The 22,960-nt window shown below is 34.9% G+C and overlaps 1 long non-coding RNA gene across 2 annotated transcripts in view; it reads right to left on the bottom strand.

Annotated features, from left to right (window-relative positions):
• Nucleotides 1–4,459, bottom strand: part of LOC147825865 (uncharacterized) — a 162,053-nt gene extending 157,594 nt beyond the window's left edge. For both annotated transcript variants that reach the window (XR_015439954.1, XR_015439953.1), the window contains exon 1: nt 4,363–4,459. This is a non-coding gene — a long non-coding RNA (uncharacterized LOC147825865). The remainder of the gene's footprint in view (nt 1–4,362) is intronic.
• Between the last annotated feature and the right edge of the window lie 18,501 nt (nt 4,460–22,960).

The raw sequence follows: 22,960 nt of genomic DNA, 5'->3' as shown, positions 1-22,960 counted from the left end.
CTATTATCTTTGGCCTGAATTAATATCAGTAAAAAGAAAACAACTGCTAGTGATGAAATAGGACTCTGCATAAGTGAACATCCTGTATGTCTTGAATTCATCTCATTCTACTGTAATAAATAATCTAGTATCAAATTTACTTTGTACACCAGTATCATTATACCTTTAAGTACAGAGTTCCATAAGGCTTGAAAGTTGATTGTATGGATTTATTGTAGACATTTTTTAAAAAAACATTGGATTTGTTCACACACAGAACACTAGAGACTGCTGGTTTTGTTTATTATTTATCCCTGAAAATTTTGAATAAATACTCTTTGCTTGAAAGAATCCAGGATCCATTTCTGAAGTATATTATAATTTCTGCCAGCCTACTTTCATGCTTAACTGTAAACTATTTCTAAAAGTTTGTGATATCCAGTACAAACAATAACAGTTAATCAGAATTTTCAGAATAGATGGCAGAAGTCAGTAGCAACTAACAATGACCATAAAATAGTAGAGAAAGGTTTTCAAAGTGGCTTTTCAAACCATCAAAATGTATCACTGGTGGGACATTCATTTTATGATCTTCCCTAGGCAGTTTCCTGGGTTTCACACAGAGGTTAATTCACATATAGTAATCACATTCCTTTGCTATATAATTTACTGGTATTAAAGTTACTTTCATAATTTTGGTTGAGTATTTTGACCATATTGTTTGAAACCCCTTGGAGAAAATCATGAGGTAATAAAGCCAGATTTTTTTCCACAAGGAAATTTTAATAGAAGGTAAATCTAACCAAGTGTAATTTTTGTACAGGTCTTAAAATTTTAAAATACATTTCTTTTTTTATATTGTCTTCAGTGAATATTACATAATTAAATGGGCTCTGAGAGGTCTACAAGTAAAACATTTTAAAAAGTTTAAATGTCAAAAAAAGTTTAAATGTCTTCAAAGATTAAACAAACTGATCAGAAAATATTTTGTTTTCTAAGATATCTTTAGGAAAGATTTTGCTTTAACTATTAAATATGCATTAACTCACCTAAAGTTCCAAGCATTATAACTATCATTCTGGATGATTTTTATAAACCATTTTGCCCAAGTGAAATATAACTTTTAACCAATTATAACAGTTGCAAACTATGTGTTCCTTTAGCTCTCCCTTTCAGAAGTATAGAAAAAAGAATGTCATGTTAAATTTAACTGTGTGACATAGTGTTAATTTAAATTTAAATTGAGAAGCCTGGTGAGGGGACACATGTCTGTAATCCCAGCACTCAGGAGACTAAGAAAGGAAGATCACTATGAGTTTGAAGCCAGCTTGGTGGAAGTAGTGAGTTCAAACCCAGCCTGGACAACATAATGTGACCATGTTTCTAAAAATTGAAAACTTTAAAAAAATTTACACTGACATATTAAGTCATTTAACATTCTTAAAACCATATTTAATCCCTGAAAACACAGTGATTTCTTTCAGCTTGGGAGACAGTCAAAAAAAAAATGAGAAGAAAAACATTGAAACTCCTATTTCCATCTATTTTATTTCTCTTTTGCTCATTCTTTCTAATGTTACTAATATATTCACACATTAGTACATGTACATAAAAATGCTAAATTTATAGTAGGATTATGTGCAGTTATTTATTTATTCATTACTAAGACAATTGATGATAAAAAGATTTTATAGAGCTCTCAAAAGAAAGAAAAATGTTTTCCCTTTAACCAAATTGGTATTTCCCTTTCATTTGATTACTCAATCATTTGATAAATATTTATTTAATTCATACTATGTACCAATAAGAGGTCATGTAGAATAGTTAACAAAAACCAAAAGAACCAGAAATTTTTTTTTAAATATCCAAATTCATGAAGCTTATAATCTGAGCCTTTACTTGTCAAATTCTTTTTTTTTTTCTTTACTTGGCAAATTCTTAAAAAGAGATGAGGTTAGGCATGCCACTTGAGCTATCTTTCTTCCTCACTGAAATAAAATTTCTACAGGATAGGAATCGTAAATGTCTTATGACTACCTCATGCTCCATGTTTACTGTAGCATTTGTCATTTGACAACTTAATAAGTCTTTAAGTTCTAGTGAAAAAATCTTTCTATTTCTCTGCCACTGAAAAATTTGGAATTTTTCATTCTGTTATCCTTTCTGAGCATTTAGAGAGATGGATGATATGGGAAGGTAATTCCTTGTGCAAGCTACCATGGTCGCTGTTATTCCTTCATGAAAGTGGTACCAGTTCATAATAGTTTCTTAATATCACCCAATTATACCAGAAAATTTTCCTCATTGAAGACCACTTCTTCATATGGAAATATATATTTTCATATTAATGATAATTGCTATCTAGACCCATCTTGTTAACCTATTCGGAGACTTCCAAAGACTGGATTTGTATTTTATGGCATAAACCATATATTCCATTTTGGTCTCCTCTTTGAAAACTTACTTTGGATGATGACAATTCTATCATGCTATTCTCTTGTAATTACTTATGGTGGATTTAGCATTTATAATTACACAGTTACTGAATTAAACAGGCAAAAGCTAATGAAGTATTGCAGAATCTTTAACAATAATTTGTTTCCAATTTCTAGGAAGGAATCTTGAGGTAAAAAAGGAAGGAGAAGAAAACTGTCTTTTATTTAGCACTGCTGTGAACCAGATATTATAGACAGTTTTGTCTTTTTAAGATAACCTAAAAATAAGAATTATAATCCTCTTGCTTTCAAGGAAGAAGCTCATCTCAGTTCTTTCAGTTCTGTAATGACTCCAAAGACCTCATCACCCCATCTATTACTCTGTCCTGCAACATCATACTAATCAAATTCACGGTTAAGAGATTGAATTTGACACAAGTGGCCATGCCTTTCAGCAGCTGTATTTCACTTTAAAACATTCTCTCCATTCATTTTGAACTGCTACAAACAACAGATTTTCTCCCATCTCCTTAATTGAAAGGTTAGGTCTGAACAATTACTTATTTTCTATGTCCTCTGGGAACAAAGTGCTCACTGGTGAGTGCAAGACTGTTTTCATTAAATTTATGTCTTATGAATTTAGTAACATTTGTTTATTTCTGTAATCTCACTAGCAATGTCAGGGACTGTTCAGCATGGCCGCCTAATTTTAGGAGACTGAATCAAATTTTGTGCATTCTAAATTTCCATTCACATCAATTCTGCCTTCTCTCCTTATGGGTTGTATTAGCCACAGTGCTTATTCCGTGCAAGCACAACAAGGAGCTAAGCTGTTACTGAAGACATCTGATTAGATACATGAGTAAAATAGGGCTTAACATAATGACTTTACTGCTACAAATATATATTTACCTTTCTTGACTTATTCATACAACTGCACTGCACACAAATAACTAATTTGTTTATGTGTTTTGATGGAAGAAAGAAAAAACAGCTCGATAATATAATACACACAATCTAAACTATGTGACGGAAGAAAAAGTAAGTATGAAATTTAGTGATTATTATACTGCTACACAAATGTATAAAAATATTTTAACTTGGGGCCAGGGATTTAGCTCAGTGGCCTGCTGCACAAGTGCAAGGACCCAAGTTCAATCCCCAGTACCAAAATATATATTTTAACTTACCTGTAGAGACAGTAAACTGTATCTTAACTTCATAAAATTTGCCTTCTTTGATTGAAACATGAAAAATATTTGATTATATATGTTTGTTGAATAAATAATGCACTAGTTATAAATCAGAAATTAATGAAAAATGAGATTATATCTGGATTAAGAGATATGAGCATAATCATTCAGATATGTAACCAGTATGCTTTGAAAGATAAGGTAATTCAATAAATAAAACTGTTGCATATTATTTATTTGAAAAAAAGTACACCACCAGAAGTTCATATATTGTGTGTATTACATGACATAATATATAAAATGTTTTATCAATATCCCCCTATTAACATATGTGCTAGACATAAAGATAAAAGTATTTGAATTTTTATCAAAATATTTTTCTTGCATAGCATCACTTCCATGGAGCCACTCTTAATCTCTAAAAAAGAATAATAGTAATAATAATAATGTTAGTAATGTTTAGTAATAGTAATGTTACTAATGTTTTCTTCAAGTAAAAGATCATAACCTGAGTTACTGAGTGCTGAGCAAATGCTTTTGTGTTTCAGAGTCTTCTTTCTCCCATTGGAACAAGAACTTTTTTAAAGCAAAGACTGGGTTTTATGCAGCAAGGATATAACTCTGCACTTAATAGAATATACAATTGTTTTTACAGTGAGAAAAAGAGATACATGTTCATGCACATGAAACTGAAGCTCATTCTTGATAATGTGGAATTGATGGAGATTTGTTAACCCTCATAGTATGTGACTTACCATACTGACATTTCTAGCATGTAACTTCTATTTCTCAGAATAGTCTCAGAATTGTTCAATTCCTTTCTCCAACCTTTATTCCTCTTCTTCACACTTCATCAATAATCAAAAAGAAGAAAGAATACAAATGTATTAATTGGTTCTTGATCATATATCTACAAACACAGAAGAGCCAATACAGCAGTATGAGAACCATCTTGAGCAGCACAGTTCTATATGATCATTTAAATGTACACTCTACTCCACTGAGAAAAGTTTTACTCAATTTACACCATTCAAAAATCTTAGTACCTTTCTAGTGGTGAAAGTGAAAAGATGTTTTTGCTTTGCATAACCAAGGAATCTACATAAATTCATGATTAAAATATTTCATTCTTTGTGTTCCCAATTCCTGATAGTTGGGGTTTCTTGTTCCAACATACATCATGATGTGTATTACATGAGAGGGTTCTTGGCTTTTCCTTTACATAAATGCTTTCTGCAATGTTGGTATATGACCTAGGTTTTTGTTCTAACTTGCATGAAGCTATTTCACTGAATATGTAATAAACTATGTCAGATTCAAATTCCCACACCACACACAATGAGAGCTTAATCCCATTCAGATAAACTAGTGTAGGAATGTTTTGTTTCTTTTTTTAATTCTCCTTTTGTTCCTTGAAAGCATTGCTCAAAGGAATACAAATCAATGGGTCATACACTGAAGTTATTTGCTATTCAAAAACCAATAGTTCAGGGGTTTTATTATATAATGTAGCTCATGTGTTTATCAGTTCAGATAATCCTAGTTTAATTCTAGGGAGTTATTAAATGATTGCCCAATCTCCCCAGTTACTATCTCATCTTCATACTTTCTATACTCTTATGTAGAATAACATAAATATTTCACTTGAAGTGAAATATAAGACTATTGAAAAACTTAAATTAGGGGGGTGATATTGACCTCTTTTAAACTGATCACAGTAGCTTCTAGTGAAATGGATTTGTGAACAGGGCAAATGGGAGAAAGGAAGCCACTAAGGAGGATACTTAAGCAGAGGAGTGCAATGTGAAATGGAGTTGAGGGACAGGGAAAAAGAGAAGCAATGGCTTCAAGATATATTTTGAAGGAAGAAAAAGACTATATAGGCAACTACCTTTTGAGGATAAACTGCCTTTCCATCACTTTTTCTTATGAAATAATTTAGTATTTTTCTCCAAATATCCATTCTTAGAAAACCCTCTCTGCACTGTCCCTGCTATGTGATGATTTTCTGGATAATTCCTTAACAGTTTATCTTCATTTAATTTTCACTTCCAGTGGCTTAAATAAGCATGTTCATAACTTTTATTTGTATAGTAAGAGTGTGTCAAAGTTCATTTAGTTGCTAAAGGTGTTAGTTCTTTCATATATATCATTATTGTTCCTTACCTTCCAATGGCAAGATACCCTCTAGCATCAAGTATAGTATTTGCATTAAAAATAAAATGAATTGGAGGATTTGGGAAAGTGACATTACCTATTATCAGAAAAAGCAGAACACTTTCCAGAAGCTCCTAACAGACAGTAAATAATGATAAATAAACCAAAAGTGTTTCATAGAAACTCATAGGCTCAAAGAAGTCAAGGAAAACAAGTATATAGTTTTTCTTGACTGGACGGGGACAAGGGTGAAGGGAATTTGAAATGCATAATAGTTGATGAAACAACCACGGTTATTGTACAAGATGCTCAAAACATATCCCAAGAGGCAGAGGAGGCTTCTGGGTCAATGTGCTGCAGCTCCCAGTGCAGAGGAGGCTTCAAGGTCAATGTGCCTCAGCTCAAAGCACAGAGGAGGCTTCTGGGTCGATGTGCCACAGCTCACAGTGCAGGGTAGGAGGATTATGGGCCAACCTACCACCACTCCTAGAGAAGAGGAGGTGAACCACACAGGCACCAGCAGGACCTTCCCCCCATTGAAATGAGAAGACACGTAAAAAAGCCTCAGAACCAGATTTCCACATCACCTAGAGCAACCCCAAAGGGAAAAAAGATGGAACAGTATGATACTCAACTACCTGGACTCCCTGAACTAGCAACAAAAGAGGATCTGGAAAAAATGAAATCAGAAATAATTACTCACATACCAGCAGAGATGGGGCCATAGTGCAAGACATGATTAATAAATCTAGAGAAGACAAAGAAAAAAAAATAGAGGTGGTGAGGAACATGATGGAATCCCAACATAGGAAACAAATGGAATCTGTAAAACTGATGCAAACAGATTTCCAGGAGATTAAAAACTCCAATGAAAGTCTGCACAGCAGAATGGGACAATGTGAGGACAGAATTTCAGATATAGAAGATAAGATTGCAATTAGTGAACAGGAAAAGAAAAATTGCTCCAAAATTTAAGGGATCATGAGAAATCAATCCAGCAGCTGCTAGACAATGCAAAGAAGAATAGCATAAGACTGATTAGAGTCAATGAAGAAACAGGAAAGAGTGCAGATGACATAAAAATTCTGTTCACAAAAGTAATAGCAGAAAACTGTGAAGCAAGGTAAAAGAACTTGACATACAGAGAAGTGAGGCATTTAGGACTCCAACTACCCTTGTTCAAAAAAAAAATCTACACATAGGCATATAATTGGTAAGAATACAGAAACCCAACAGAAGAACACAATTCTAGAAGCAGTTAGAGAAAAGAAACAAATCACATACAAAAGAAAGACCATCAGAATCACAGCAGACTTCTCAAGTCAAACCGTCAAGGCAAGAAGAGCTTGGAGGGATGTATTCCAAGCCCAAAAGGAAAACAGTCTCCAACCCAGACTGATGTACCCTGCAAAACACTCTTTTAAAATTGATGGAGAAATAAGATACTTTCACAACAAACAGCTCCTTAGGAACTTCATGAATACCAAACCAGGACTCCAAAAAGTTTTAGACAATATCCTAGGAAAAGGCAATGAGGAGCACAACCCCAGGAAAGCCAATAGAATGAATCCATCTGGCATGACAAGAATTTAAACAGAAAAGGGGAGAATCCAACAAAAAGAAAAAGTTCTGACAATGGTAAGTCAATATGTACCTGTTATAACAATACTGTTAATGGTCTCAATTCACCAATTAAAAGAAAGAGACTGGCAGAGTGGATCAAGAAGCAAAATCGAACAATATGCTGCATACAAGACAAACCTAATTCAAAAAGTAACTCATAGACTGAAAGTGAAAGGGTGAAAAACAATACTTCATGCAAATGGAACCCTAAAAAAAGCAGAAGTAGCTACCCTCTTTGCAGATCAACTGGATTTTAATCCAACACTGAGTAAGAGAGAGAAAGAAGGACACTACATCATTGTAAAATGAACAATCCAAGAGGAAAAGATGATGATCATAAACATATATGCACCAAACAATAGTGCATTCAACTATATAAAACAATAGTAGCAGACATGGAAAATCAAATAAGCACTAATACAATAATAGAGGGGGACCTCAATATCCCACTGCCACAAAGAGGCAGATCAACTAGACAAAAAGCAAGCAAAGAAAAACTAGAACTCAATCAAATGCTTGAACAAATGATCTTGATAGATGTTTACAGAATGTTCCACAACCCAAAAAAATAATATACATTCTTTTCAGCTACACACAGGTCATCCTCCAAAACAGACCATATACTCACTCATAGAACATGTTTAAGTAAGTGGAAAGGAATTGAAGTTATCTCCTGTATATTATCAGACTATAATGCAATGAAACTGGAGTTCAATAGCAAAAGAAACCGCAAGAATTTCATAGACACATATAAACTGCACAACACACTTCTGAATAACCGATCTGTCACTGGAGAAATTAAAGAACAAATTATGCAGTTTGTACAATTAAATGCCAATGCCAATACAACATATCAGAATCTATGGGATACAATGAAAGCAGACTTATGAGGGAAATTCATAGCAGTGAATACTCATATTAGGAAAACGAGTGAGCCCAATTAAACAAACTGATGCTGAACCTCAAACTTCTAGAAAACAAAGAGCAAGAAAAACCTAAAGCTCATAGAGGGGAGTAAATTATAAAGATCAGAGAAAATATCATTGCAATGAAGACTAGGGAAAAATACAAAAATCAATGAAGCCAAGAGTTGGTTCTTCAAAAGAATAAACAAAATTGACAAACTCTTAGCCAACCTTATCAGAAAAAGGAAAGAAAAGGCCCAAATCCATGCAATTAGGAATGAAAAGGATGAAATTACAACAGACCCAACAGAAATCCAGAGGATCATCAATACATACTTTGAGAACCTATATGCCAATAAGATGGAAAATACAGAATAAATGGGCAGATTCCTAGATAACTAACTATAAATTACCAAAGTTGAATGAAGAAGACCTACAAATTCTAAACAACCCAATATTAGTCAATGAAAATGAAAATATAATTAAAAACATAGCAACTAAGGAAAGCCCAGGTCCTGATGGATTAACTGCTGAATTCTAGAAGACATTTAGAGAGGAACTACTGCTACTACTCTTTAAATTCTTCAATGAAATTGAAAGGGAAGCAATATTACCCAATTCCTTCCTGGAAGCAAGCAATACCTTGATCCCCAAAGCAGAGAATGACCCAACCAGAAAAGACAACTATAGGCAAATCTCACTAATGAACATAGATACAAAAATTCTTAATAAGGTACTGACAAATAGAATGCAGAAGATCATCAAGAAGATCATAAACTCTGACCAAGTGGGATTTATCCCAGGGATAAAGGGATGGTTTAACATATGCAAATCAATCAAGGTAGAACAGTATATCAATAGAGCCAAGGACAAAAAGCATATAATCATCTCAATAGATGCAGAAAAATCATTTGACAAAATCCAACATGTATTTATGATAAAAACCACACAAAAAATTGGAATAGATGGTCTCTACCTCAAACTGATAATAGCCATCTATGAAAAACCAACAGCCAATATCATACTAAATGGCCAAAAACTGAAATCCTTCACACTAAAATAAGGAACAAAACAAGGATGTCCACTGTTACCATTCTTGTTCAATATAGTTTTGGAAACATTAGCCACAGCAATTACACAAGTGAAAGAAATAAAAGGAATGAAGATAGGAAATGAAGAAGTTGAACTGTCGTTATTTGCAGAGGACATGATACTCTATATAGAAGACCTTAAGAACTCCACCAAAAGTCTTCTATACTTAATAATCAAATTCAGTAGTGTAGCTGGATACAAGATCAACACATAAAACTCAATTGGTTTCCTCTACAGGAACAACAGACTCACTCAGAGAGAAATAGGGCAAACAATTCCTTTCACAATAGCATCCAAAAAAACTAAAATACCAAGGAATCAACCTAACAAAAGAAATCAAAAATCTCTTCTCTGAAACTACAGCAGTCTGAAAAGAGAGATTGAAGAGGATATCAGAAAATGGAAGGACATCTCTTGCTCCTGGGTAGCAAGAATCAGCATTGTGAAAATGGCCATAATTCCAAAATTGCTATATAGATTCAATGCAATCCCAATTGAAATTCCAGCAGCATACTTCATTTACCTTAAGAAAACAATCCAAAAATTCATTTGGAACAAGAAGGGACCCAGAAGAGCAAAAGCAATTCTAGGTAACAGAGACATGTCAGGGGGTATCACAATCCCCAAGTTGAAACTGTACTGCAAAGGTGCTGTGATAAAAACAGCATGGTCCTGGCAAAGAAACAGACTTGAGGACCAGTCAAACAGATTAAAAGATACAGAAATAACTCCAGACACACTCAGCCACCTCATCTTTGACAAAGTTGCCAAACATCCTCACTGGAGGAAAGATAGCCTCTTTAATAAATGGTGCTGGAAAAATTGGGTTTCAACTTACCAAAGACTAAAATTGGACCAATATCTCTCATCATGCAGTAAACTAAAATATAAATGGATTAAAGGTCTAAATATTAAAACAGAAACATTAAACCAGCTGGTAGAGAGTTTAGGAAGAACTCTTGAAGACATTAGTGTAGGAAAAGATTTTATGAACCAAACCTCAGTTGCCCGTGAACTAGCACAAACAATCAATAAGTGGGATCTCTTCTAACTAAAAACCTTTTGGACAGCAAGAGAAACCACCAGCAGTGTAAAGAGACAACCAAGAATGTGGGGAAAATTTTCACCAGCTGTCCCTCAGACAAAGGTCTAGCATCTCAAATCTATGAACAATTTAAAAAATTAAGACCTTCCAAATATAAAGACTGAATCCAAAAAAGGACAACTAAAATGAACAGACATTTCTCAGACAAAGAAGTAGAAATAGCAAATAAACATATGAAAAAATGTTCAACATCACTGGTCATTCGAGAGATTCAAATGAAAACAAGGCTAAGATTCCACCTCAGTCCAGAAGGAATGGATGCTATCAAGCAATTAACCAATAACAAATGCTGGTGTGGCTGTTGGGAGAAAGGAACCCTGCTCCACTGCTGGTAGGAGTGTAGACTGGTGCAACCACTGTGGAAATCAATATGGAAATACTTCAAAGAAATAGGAATGGAAGTTCCATTTAACCCAGCTATTCCACTGCTGGGTATCTTCCCCAAAGAATTAAAAGAATCACAAATGTATGAATACCAAATAGCTTCTCTGGTGTGAGAAACTGAAAGTGTAAATAAGGACTAAAATGTATAATACGTAATGTGAAATAGGAAGAAAAGGGGCAAAGGGGAAGGAAGTGGGAAGGGTAGGGGAAAGGAAAGAAGGGTATGGAATTAATATGAGAAAATGGAAAAATAGGAAGAAAATCTTTGTAAATAGGGAGGAATGGAGGGGTTGAAGGGAGAGCTGGGCAAGGGTAAAAAATAAGAACCAAGAGAGATTATATAAAGGTGCAAATTTCCAATGATGAATGTCATTATATTGTATACCTAAAATGTACCAATGATTAGAATGAGTAATCGTTAATGTAAAATAGGAAGAAAATGTCCAAAGGGGTAAGGGTAGTGGGAGGGGCAGGGGAAAGGAAAGAAGGGAAAGGAAAAATGATGAGTACTGGAAAAAATGGAAATAAAGTCTTTGTAAATAGGGAAGGGTGCAGGGGGTGAAGGGATGGCTAGGAATGGGGAAAAAATAAGAACCAAGATGCATCATGTAAAGGTACAAGTTCCCAATGAGAAATGTAATTGTGTTGTATACCTAAAATGTGCCAATAAAAGAATTAAAAAAAATGAAAACGAATCATACCACAGTGATATATGTTCACCCATGCTCATAGCAGCACAATTGTAATAGCTAAAACTTGAAAGCAGTCCAAATGCCCATTGACTGGAGACTGGATAAAGAAAATGTGCAGTTTTTTCTATAAAATGGAGTACAACTCAGCCATAAAAATGAGAAATTAGAGACATTTATTTCTAAATGAATGCACATTGTGGAGATACTCTTAAGTGAAATAAATAGGATGTACATGTGTAAATACCAGTTTCTCTAGTGTGATAAATTGAAAGTGTAAACAAGGAGTAAAAGGTATAATACATAATGTGAAATAGGAAAAAAAGGGCAAAGAGGAAGGGGAATTGGGAGGGGTAGGGGAAAGGAAAGAAGAGAATGGAATTAATATGAGCAAATGGAAAAATGGAAACAAAGTCTTTGTAAATAGGGAGGGATGGAAGGGATGAAGGGAGGGCAGGGGAAGGGGGAAAATATAAGAACCGAGAGAGTATCTAAAGTTGCAAATTTCCAATTATGAATGTCATTATATTGTATACCTAAAATGTATCAATAAAATAAAATTTAAAAAAAACCCCTCAATAAATTATATAAATTTTAAAAAGTCATTTTCAAATATTGCTCTTTATATATAAAAGACACTAGATGATTATTTTGTAAACTTTGATATAAAATTGCTGTCTTTGATATAAAACTGTATTTTGTGCTTGTAAATGTTAAGTCAGATTTGAAAATCACCCCAAAATTTTAAAGTTAATTTCCATCTTTTTTTTTTTTTTTTTTGGTACCAGGGATCAAACTTGGGTCCTTGCACTTCTGCAGCAGGCAGTGAAACCACTGAGCTAAATCCCCAGCCCAAATTTCCATCTTTTTGTATATACACACATACACATATATTGTCTCAGACTGCTTGGGCCATCATAACAAAATGCAATGATTCAGTGACTTAGACATCAAAAATTTATTTTTTCATAGTTTTGGAGGCTGGAAGTCCCAAACTAGAACATTAGCAAAATCAGGTTCCTAGAATGGCTTTCTCCCTGGAATCAGAGTGCTGCCTTCTGGTAGCTTCCTCAACCTAGTGGTGCAAATGATGAAGTCTCTTCCTGCTGCTAGGACACATTTTGATAGTGTTAATGTTGAACCCTGTGACGTCATTTAACATTATTTTCCTTCTAAAGTTCCCATTTATACATACATTGTCATAGATTAAAATTCTCATGATATGAATATGGAGAAACCAAATTCAGTCTATAACATTTATTTATCTACCCTACTAGATAGCTAGTGATTTTTTATGAATTTATGAAACATAATTTTTAGGCAGTCTATGAATGCATAAATGTGGTTATATTTATCTATAATATATATTTGACAGTTTTATTTGACAATAACATTTTTATAGCAAAACATTTATTGATACATTTTAAAGATACATAATGATAACACTCATCATAGGGAATGCACACCTGTACATGATACATCTTGCCTCTTCTTTCCCATTCTTCCCTTCTCCAAAAGCCCCCCTCCCTTCCTATGTACAAAAGCTTTGTTTCCATTTTATTTCTTCTATTTTCACTTTGTTTCTTGTCCCTTCCTTCCTTTCTCCCTCCCTTTTCCCTTGTTCCCCTTCCCATTTGAACATTGTCTTCCCATTTCCAAATATCTATTATACATTTTAATCCTCATTTCCACTTTCAGTTTCTCACACCAGAGAAACAATGTGGTATTTAAACATGTGTGTCAAATTTATTTCACTTAAGAGTATAGTGTCAAGGTGTATACATTTAATGATACGTTTTAACCTATATATATATACACCATTGCTGTAATCAATATAATTACTATAACCATCATTCCTCCTTGATTAGTTCATGTGACTGTACCTCAAGATATGGACTTTTGCATGAGGGTACATATTCAAAGTGTTTATTTTCCATCTGTCATAAATCACTGTCATGCATTATCTAAAGACCAATATCTTAAAAGGTATTTTTTTCATATATTTTGTACAATTGTTTAGTTTTTTCACTTGGGACGATAAACTAATCTATATTATTTAACTTTTCTTTGGAAGTAGAAATATCAGGATTTCACTTAAAATGAAATTTCATTGAACTTTAAAACACTGTTGACACCTTCTTCTAATAATCTGTACTTACACTGTCTTGCTTAATAACATGTCAACACATGTGCAACTATTTTAATCAAGAATTCTACATTTTCTCTTGACTAAAGAGATGCATTTTTTCCAACATGCATTTTATCTTTCTTCCTCATTAAGTGACTAGCAATCTAGCTGTGTTTTAATGAGTATGTTTGGCCAAGAAAATTAGGGAAGAGTTATGTGAGACTGTTTCCTGTTAGATTGTCACAAAATTTCTTCCTTTCTTTCTACTTGCCACCTAGAAAATAAAGGAAATGGGTAATAACCATATAACATATTAGTCTTCTTTTGTCCAATATGCTAGTCACTTATCACATTTTGACAGCAGTTGAATACTTGAAGGTAGGAAGTTCAAATTGAAATGTACTGCAAATTTCAAAGACATAAAATTTTAAAATTTTGGGTTATTTTACAAATTGGTATATTTTGAAATGATATTTTTTAAAATAAAGGATGAGTTATTCAAATTCATTCTGCCTGTTTATTTTTAAATTTCATATATTGTGGCTTCTAAAAAGTTTAAACTTAAGTTTGTTGATAATATATTTCTATTTGATAACATATTTAAATTATAAATTTGCAAACTAGTACATAAAAGATGAGACCACAAACATATTTTTTGATGTCTGTCACAATCATACTATGTTGCCACTGATAGCATGAAAGCTGCCATACACAACATATAAATGAGAAGACATGTTTTTGACCCAGTATAATTTTATATATACAATGTGGTGGACAGCAGATTTGGTTGACAGGCCTTAATTTGCTGACCCATTTTAGATAATAACTTTGAGAACTAAAGCCATGAATAATATATAAGAAGAAACAACCACAAAAAAGATCCTTAGTTCTGATGATATCGAAATCTATTTAGCAGCCTTCTTTGGTAAATTTTTAGCTATAACAACAACAAAAAATCAGCTATGTCACCTAAGTTACTTAGTTTTATTTATTAAATATATTCAGCTAAGCTTAATTTTAGCTACTTTCATCTATAGTTCCATTATATCTTTTTGTGAACTGAAATTTTATAATCCTTCAATCTATCCTTAGTCCCATCTTGGCTACTTCAAGTTCACATTCATATTTATATACATACTTAACATCTAACTTGTCCATTGAACTACAAAGTCTTTTTAGATTAGTTACTCTTACCTTTCTATATCATCAATGTATATTTTACTTATATTCTTCTAGTATTTGATAAATATGATATGTATTAGTCAAGCAACTAAAGATTACTACTACATGCAAGAAAGTGTCAAATTTCACCATTTCAGAAGTCAATCAGTGAAAAAAAAAGAAAAACTTGGTAAAATAATACTTAAAATATTAAAAAAGATTTTACTCAGACACCTACTTAAATCTGACTTTTATAGCTATTTTCCTTAAGAAAAATTATCAATAAATGTGATATTTGTAAGTAATTAATCCATTGATACCTTCATATGAAATAATTATTGTTGGACTATATTTTCAACCACAGTTATTAATACAAATTATTTGGCTATTTATATAATTTGGAATATATCACCCCAAACAAAAACTTACTTAGCAATTCTGGACAAATCAACTGTGAATGAATGGAGCTAGGATTACCATTTCCTAAATGATACAACACGAATAAAGTTTAACTGATAAATGAGTTATACAGTTGTTTATTGTATACTACTAAACAAGCCAAAAACAATTTTCCTTGTGCCCTCTTTCAATGTGTAAAATTTCATCCATCTACAATTAAACACAATGTGTGCTCAACATAGCTTTGTTCTATTAAGATTCAGAGAATTACAAGAATGTTCTGCCTCATATTTCTTAGGAATAATGTCTACAAGAAGGCAATAAGTGGGTTGTAGCAGCAACTCACTGCATATTATTTATTAAATTAGTTATTTAAGCCCCATGACACCCTTCCTTGCTAGATATTTCCATCTCACTCTACAGAAAATGAAATAATAATATCAGAAAGGTAAAGTCAATTGTAATGTGGTTGAACTAATACACAGATTTAAATTCAAGTCTGGCTAACATGAAAACTGATACCTTGACAACATAGCAGATAATAGATCTCTTTTTCTGTGAATTATAATCTCTTGTAGAAAAATTAATGATTTATAGGTACCAAGGAGGAAGAAAAGAATAATTGTCCAGTAGTTACTGTTTGTATGACAATGGTGTCAGTGTACTTTATATGTGAAAGACCCCAGTAGACTGGCTAGAAATTAGCTTAAGCAGATAGAAATATGACATCTATTATGCTGAACTCAGTTTTTGTGTGTCACAAAATTTCTGCTATTCCAAGTATTTCAAGAGTGCATTTGCTTTGAATGTCTCTCATAATTCCAGGAATAAAACTGAGTAAACTTTCCATCAAACCTGTTTCCTTTAAGTGACTCCAGGTTTCTTTTTGGGACATCAAACCATTCTATCTTTTCTAAAATATTCATCTTCACATATATATTTTAAGGAATCCAATTCTTTATAAAAAGTCCAACAGGGAGAAGCTGAGCCAGTCCCAGAACCCAGAAGGAAGCTCCCCTGATGCCAGCCCAAGCTCCTAGGGCAGGGAAGGTGAGCCGTGTGGGCACCAGAAGTACCCGACCCTACCCTGTGCAAATGAGAAGACACATAAACAAGCCTCAAAAACAGACTTCTGGGACACCGTACCAAGGTCCTGAGTCACACAGAAGACATTGAATCACCCCACTGCAGACAGGCAGGTCTGTCCATGTCCCACCAAGGTACTGAGTCGCACAGAAAAAGCCGAATCAGCCTGCTGCAGACAGGCAGGTCAGTGCATGCCCTACCAAGGTCCCAAGTCATTGGGAAGATGCCGAATCACCCCTCTGCAGACAGGCAGACACCTGGTTCCATGCTACAAGGATGCAGAGGACATTAGACCACCAGACCAAGGTAGTGAGTCCTGCTGCTCCCAGACCAGAGGTAGGGGCTTCTGAGCCACCATCCCACAGCTCCTGGTCCAGAGCAAGAGGCTTCCCAGTCACCATCTCTCCCGCTGCTCCCAGCCCAGAGGAAAGGGCTTTTGGGTGACCTCCTGTCCTGCTGCTCCTGGCCCAGAGGAAGGGGGATCCAGGCCACCATTGCTCCCACCGCTCCTGGCCCAGTGGTAGGGGCTTCTGAGCAACAATCTCAATGCTCCTGGTCCAGAGGAAGTGGCTTCCCAGCCACCATCCCTCCCACTGCTCCCAGCCCACAGAAAAGGCTTTTGGGTCACCATCCCTATCTCTGCTCCTGGCCATTCTCCCACCTCTCCCAGCTGAGAGAAGATAATCCATGCAGGTGCTAACAGCTCCCAGCCCCAGTTGAAACAAGAAAACATGTAAATAAGTCTCAAAACCAGACTTGCAGATCAACTACAGCAACCCCAAAGGGAAATGAGATGGAACACTCTGGTACTCAACAACCTGGACCCACAGAACTGGCAACAAAAGGGGATCTGGAAAAAATGAAATCAGAAATAATTTCTCAGATAACAGGAGAAATTGTGCCCCTAGTGCAAGACATGATTAGTAAATCTAGAGAGGAGCTGAGAAACATGATGGAATTCCAAAATAGGAAACAAATGGAATCATAAAACAGATGCAAATAGAATTCCAGGACATGAAAAACTCCATTGAAAGTCTACACAGCAGAATGAGCCAATGTGAGGACAGAATTTAATGTATAGAAGATAAGATTGCAATTAGTGACCAGGAAAAGAAAAATTGCTTCAAAATTATGAGGGAACATGAGAAATCAACCCAGCAGCTGCTGGACGATGCAAAGAAGAATAACATAAGACTGATTGGGCTCAATGAAGAAACAGGAGAGAGTACAGATGACATAAAAAATCTCTTCACAGAAATAATGGCAGAAAACTTCACAAGCAGGGGTCAGAGCTTGCCATACAGATAAGTGAGGCATACAGGACTCCAAATAGCCTTGATCAAAAAATATCTACACATAGGCATATAATTGTTAAGATTCCAGAAACTCAACAGAAGAACAAAGTTCTATAAGCAGTTAGAGAAAAGAAACAAATCACATACAAAGGAAAGCCCATCAGAATCAAAGCAGACTTCTCAACACAAACCTGCAAGGCAAGAAGAGCTTGAAGGGACATATTCCAAGCCCTAAAAGAAAACAGCCTCCAACCCAGATTGATGTACCCTGCAAAACTATCTTTCAAAATGGATGGAGAAATAAGATACTTTCATGACAAAGAGCACCTTAGGAACTTCGTGAATACTGAACCAGCACTCCAAAGAATTTGACACAATATCCTAGGAACAGACATTGAGGATCACAACCCCAGGAAGCAAAGCAGAATGAACCCATCTGGCATGACAAGAAATTAAATGTAGAGGGGGAGAACCCAACAAAAAGAAAAAGTCATGGCAATGACAAATCAGTATGTTTCAGTTATAACCATCAACGTTAATGTTCTCAATGCACCAATCAAAAGAAATAGAGTGGCAGAATGGGTCAAGAAGCAAAATTCAACAATATGCTGCACACAAGAAACACACTTAATTCAAAAGGAAACTCATAGACTGAGAGTTAAAGGGCGGAAAACAATACTGTATGTGACAGGAACCCGAAAAAAGCAGGAGTAGCTATCCTCTTTGCAGATCAAGTAGATTTTAAATCAACACTGATTAAGAGAGATAAAGAAGGACACTACATCCTTGTAAAAGGAACAATCCAAGAGGAAGAGCTGACAATCATAAATATCTATCCACCAAACACTACTGCACCAAACACTAGTGCACCCAACTGTATAAAACAAATACTAATGGACATGAAAAGTCATATATGCACTAATGCAATTGTAGTGGGGGGCCTCAACACCTCGCTGTCACAAATAGATAGATCAACTAGACAAAAAATAAGTAATGAAATACTAGAACTCAATCAAACTCTTGAACAAATGAACTTAACAGATGTTAACAGAGTCTTCCACCCCACAAAATCAGAATATACATTCTTCTCAGCTGCACATGGGACATTCTCCAAAATAGACCACATACTCTCACATAGAACATGTTTAAGTAAAAGCAAAGGAATTGAAGTAATCCCCCGTATATTATCAGACCATACTGTGATGAAATTGGACATAAATAGAAAAAACCCTCAAAATATGTCAAAAACACGAGGAAATTGAACAACACACTTCTGAATAACCAATGGGTCACAGAGGAAATTAAAGAAGAAATCAGACAGTTCCTTCAATTAAATGACAATGACAACTGCAACATAGCAGTCTTATGAGGGAAATTCATAGCAGTGAATACGCATATTAAGAAAACAGAATGAATCCAATTAAGCAACCTAATGCTGAACCTGAAGCTTCTAGAAAAAGAAGAATAGGACAACGCCAGAGCTCATACAAGGGAGGAAATTATGAAGATCAGAGGAGAAATCAATGCAATGGAGACTAAGAGAATGATACAAAAAATCAACGAACCCAAGAGTTGGTTCTTCGAAAGAATCTACAAAATTGACAAATGCTTAACCAAACTTGTCAGAAAAAGGAAAGAAAAGGCCCAAATCCATGCAAATAGGAATGAAAAAGGTGAAATTACAACAGACCCAGAAGAAATCCAGAGGATCATCAATACTTACTTACAGAACGTATACAACAATAAGAGGAACAACACAGAAGAAATGGACAGATTCCTAGATACATATGAATTACCAAAGTTGAATGAAGAAGACCCAAAAATTCTATACAACCCAATATCAACCAATAAAATTGAAAATGTAATTAAAAACATCAACTAAGAAAAGTCTGGGCCCTGATGGCTTCACTGCTGAATTCTACAAGACGTTTAGAGAAGAACTGCGGCCACTACTATTTAAACTCTTCAATGAAATTGAAAGGGAAGCAATACTCCCAAATTCAATCCTGGAAGCAAGCATCACCTTGATCCCCAAAGCAGAGAAAGACCCAACCAAAAAGGATTACTATAGGCCACTCTCCCTAATGAACATCAAAGCAAAAATCCTTAATGAGATAATGGCAAATAGAATGCTGAAGATCATCAAAAAGTTCATACACCCTGATCAAGTGGGATTCATCCCAGGGATGCAGAGATGGTTCAACATATGCAAATCAATCAATGTAATACACTATATCAATAGAGCCAAGGACAAAAACCATATAATGATTTCCATAGATGCAGAAAAAGCATTTGACAAAATCCAACATGCATTTATGATAAAAACCCTAAAAAATTGAAATAGATAATCTCTACCTAAAACTGATAGAAGCCATCTATGAAAAGCCAACAACCAGTATCATACTAAATGGTCAAAAACTGAAATCCCTCACACTAAAATCAGGAAACAGACAAGGATGTCTACTATCACCACTCTTCTTCCATATAGTTCTGGAAACATTAGCCATGGCAATTAGGCAAGAAAAAGAAATAAAAGGAATAAACATAGGAAATGAAGAAGTCAGATTGTCATTATTTGCAGATCACATGATATTGTATATGGAAGACCCCAAGAACTCCACCAAATGTCTTCTAAACTTAATAACCAAATTTAGTGAAGTAGCTGGTTACAAGGTCAACACACAAAAATCAATAGCTTTCCTCTACACAAATGACAGACTCACTGAGAGAGAAATAGGACAAATAATTCCTTTCACAATAGCATCCAAAAAACTGAAAAACCTAGGAATCAACTTAATGAAAGAAATCAAAGACCTCTTCTCTGAAAAGTATGGCACTCTGAAAAGAGAGATTGACGATGATATCAGAAAATGGACAGACATCCTCTGCTCCTGGGTAGCAAGGATTAAGATAGTGAAAATGGCCATACTTCCAAAACTGGTATATAGATTTAATGCAATTCCAATTGAGATCCCAGCAGCATACTTCATGGACCTTGAGAAAACAATCCAAAAATTCATTTGGAAGAAGAAGAGACCCAGAATAGCAAAAGCAATTCTAGGTAACAGGGACACAGCAGGGGGTATCAGAATCACCAACTTCAAACAATACCACAAAGTTACTGTGATACAAAACAACATGGTACTGGCAAAGAAATAGACCTGAGGACCTTTTGAACAGAGTAGAAGATGCAGAAAAAATGTCAGACACACTCAACCATCTCATGTTTGATAAAGGATCCAAACACCCTCACTGGAGGAAAGATAGCTTCCTTAATAAATGGTGCTGGAAAAATTGGGCTTCAACTTGCCAAAGATTAAAACTAGACCTACATTTCTCACCATGCACTAAACTAAAATCAAAATGGATTAAAGATCTAAGTATTAAAATAGAAACTCTGAACCAGTTGGAACAGCGGTTAGGTAGAACCCTTGAAGACATTGGTGTAGGAAAAGATTTTATGAACAAAACCTCAGTTGCCCATGAACTAGCACAAACAGTCAACAAGTGGGATCTCTTCTTATTAAAAGGCTTCTGCACAGCAAGAGAAACCACCAGCAGTGTAAAGAGACAACCCCTAATGTGGGAAAAAATCTTCACCTGCTCTTCCTCAGACAAAGGTCTACTATCTCAAATCTATAAAGAACTTAAAAAGATCAGACCTCCCAAATTTAAAGATGCAATCCGAAAATGGGCATCTGAAATGAACAGACATTTCTCAGACAAAGAAATAGAAATTGCAAATAAATTCTTGAAAAAATGTTCAACATCACTGGTCATTTGAGAGATGCAAATGAAAACAACATTGAGATTCCACTTTACTCCAGGAAGAATGGCTGCTCTCTCATGAAATCAACCAATAACCAATGCTGGTGGGGCTGTGGGGAAAGAGGAACCCTGCTCCAATGCTGGTGGGAGTGTAGACTGGTGCAACCACTGTGGAAATCAGTATAGAGATACCTCAAAGAACTAGGACTGGAAGTCCCATTTGACCCTGCTATTCCCCTGCTCGGGATCTTCCCCAAGGAATTAAAAGAATCTTACCACAGTGATATATGTGCACCCATGTTCATAGCAGCACAGTTTCTAATAGCTAAAACTTGGAAACAGCCCAAATGCCCATCAACTGGAGACGGGATAAGGAAAATGTGGTTTTTTTATTAAATGGAGTACTACTCAGTCATAAAAAATGAGAAATTGGAGACATTTATAGCTAAGTGAACGCACATTGAGGCATACTCTCAAGTGAAATAAATAGGACACACATGTATAAATACCAAATAGTTTCTCTGGTGTGGGAAACTGAAAGTGTAAATAAGGACTAAATGTGTAATAGGTAATGTGAAATAGGACGAAAAGCGGCAAAGGGGAAGGAAGTGGGAGGGCTAGGGGAAAGGATAGAAGGGAATGGGCTTAATATGAGAAAATTTAAAAATAGGAACAAAATCTTTGTAAATAGGAATGGAGGTGTTGAAGGGAGGGCTGGGGAAGGGAGAAAAATAAGAAACAAGAGAGATTATGTAAAATTTCCAATGATGAATGTCATTATATTGTATACCTAAAATGTACCAATGATTAGAATGAATAATCGATAATGCAAAATAGGAAGAAAAGGTCCAAAGGGGTAGGGGTAGTGGGAGGGACAGGGGAAAGGAAGAAAGGAAAGGAAAAATGATGAGAAATGGAAATATGAAAAGAAAATTTTTTTAAATAGGAAAGGGTGGAGGGTGTGAAGGGAGGGCTAGGAATGGGGAAAAATAAGAACCAATATTCATTATGTAAAGGTACAATTCCCAGTAAGAAATGTAATTGTGTTGTATACCTCCAATGTACCAATTAAAAAATTTAATTTAAAAAAATCCCATTGCAAGTTTACAAACCAGAATTAGCCAACATGTGGACAGAATTTCTGATATAGAAGATAGGATTGCAATTAGTGACCAGGAAAAGAAAAATTTCTTTAAAAATTTTAAGGGACCACAAGAAATAAATCCAGCAGCTGCTAGATGATGCAAAGAAGAATAACATCAGACCAATTGGAGTCACTGAAGAAACAGGAGAGAGTGCAGATGACATAAAAAACTGTTCACAGAAGTAATAGCAGAAAACTTCACAAATCGAGGAAAAGAACTTGAAGTGCATATAAGTGAGGCATATAGGACTCCAACTAGCCTTAATCAAAAAAATGTCTACACATAGGCATATAATAGTTAAGATTCCAGTAATCCAACAGAGCAAAATTTTGCAAGCAGTTAGAGAAAAGAAACAAAGCATGAATAAAGCAAATCACAGCAGAATCACAGAAGACTTCTCAAAACAAACTGACAGG

The sequence above is a fragment of the Heterocephalus glaber genome, unplaced genomic scaffold (genome assembly GCF_053883595.1).
Source record: "Heterocephalus glaber isolate CG9 unplaced genomic scaffold, H.glaber_assembly_v1.0 deba00001481, whole genome shotgun sequence".
In the NCBI taxonomy this organism is placed as follows: domain Eukaryota; kingdom Metazoa; phylum Chordata; class Mammalia; order Rodentia; family Bathyergidae; genus Heterocephalus; species Heterocephalus glaber.
The sequence above is the reverse complement of the archived record's forward strand: the minus strand, read 5'-3'. Positions and strand labels throughout refer to the sequence as shown.